The 1,570-nt window shown below is 45.4% G+C and overlaps 1 pseudogene; it reads left to right on the forward strand.

The window, feature by feature from the left end:
- Window positions 1-1,063: 1,063 nt before the first annotated feature.
- LOC132653376 (small nucleolar RNA SNORA17) lies at window positions 1,064-1,203 on the forward strand (annotated as a pseudogene).
- The last annotated feature ends 367 nt before the right edge of the window (window positions 1,204-1,570 follow it).

A 1,570-nucleotide genomic window follows, 5' to 3' on the forward strand; every position in this document is an offset into this window, starting at 1 on the left:
AGAAAGGATGTAAATACAATACTCAGGTGTGAAACTGTCAAAAAATTAAATGTGGATGTGTGAAAATAAAGATTCCAGTTACTCTGAAAAAAATGGTTTTAAAGGTACAGTGTACTTTAAATGAAAATATTGGACACTGTTTTGGGAAATTTTTACATAAGGTGATTCTAAGATTTATGCAAATGAAAATAGTCCAGGGTCACTCTAAGATTAGCATTACTGAAAAAAATTACAGTGTCAGATATGCACACATGTAATAAAAATTATAGCAACTTTATAGCAACACAGGAGAGACAAATAACTAACGGTATAAAACCAAAAGTCCAAAAGCCCTGCATGAAACTGGTGACTCTAACAAACCAAAAACGAGGCCCCAGAAATATGAAAGCTGGATGCGAGCACCTTCGATGGTAAAGGTGCAGTTGGTGAATAGAAACACTAAGATGAGTGAGCCAGCCAGTCTGGGAATTACCCTAGTGAAAAGGAAGACTGAGAGACACACGATCAAAGCAAACAGAATCTCAGCTGCAGGAGGATAAGCCTAGGGGTACAATGTGCTGTGTAATGTTATATTAATATAACGTCCTTGAAAACTTACGGAAGAGTATATCTTAAGCGTTTGTAACACACACACACACACACACACACACAGAGAGAGAGAAAAATATATCAGTCATGATGGAACATAAATGCCCCAGCCATGAATGGAACATCTCCGTCACCCCCTCCAAGGCTCAGAGAACCTGGAGGGAGAAGGGACAGAAAGAATGAACCTAAGAAGCAAGTCAGGGAGAACAGTTTGGATCACTGACTTGACGTCCAGAAAACACTAGCACGGCAAATCAACCGGAGACTGTGGTCTCTGAGCAGGTAGAGAGCAGACCTGAGTAGTCACTCACAGAAAGGGCTATTTACTTCTCAAGTAGTCAAAGAAAACGCCACTTAAGCTGGGGGTCTCAGTCAAAGAGAAAGTGAGTGCTTACGTACCATGCATGAGGCCTAGGGCTCAGCCCCAGGACTGAAGAAAACATATCCGGTTTCATAATTCAACCCAAGATTGCTTATAACCATTAAAACGGAAGCAAACCTGTGGCTGCTGTGTCACGTATGCGCCAATAGGGGGCAGAGAGGAGAGAGGCTGTCTATGTTCAGTGTCCTGATCTGCGGACATCTGGACATCTGAATGATGAGTAGCCTAATATTCCCTGAGGGGGAGGGGTAAGCGATTCCTGTGCCAGGAATCTAGCCGGACAGAGAGCTAGCCCGAGACGACCACCAGGCCAGCATAACACCTACCTTGGGGGGGAGGAGGAGTCATCCCCGAGATGACTCGTGCCCAGCACCGTAAGACAGGAGCTGGTCATAGCACTCTGAGAAGACCACAGACCCTCAGAGACCCTAGGCACCTCTAAGCGGAGCACGTAAGTGGTGGAGAAATGGAAGAGAAAGAGAAACGGAAGGATGTAGGCACAATGAAGAGAGGCAGAACTGGAGACTCAAGGATAGTGAGGAACAGCCTGATGCCACCTGGGACCATCCTGGCCTGTGCTGCCACGGGGGCCATGTTTGG

The sequence above is a fragment of the Meriones unguiculatus genome, chromosome 3 (assembly GCF_030254825.1).
Source record: "Meriones unguiculatus strain TT.TT164.6M chromosome 3, Bangor_MerUng_6.1, whole genome shotgun sequence".
Lineage (NCBI taxonomy): Eukaryota > Metazoa > Chordata > Mammalia > Rodentia > Muridae > Meriones > Meriones unguiculatus.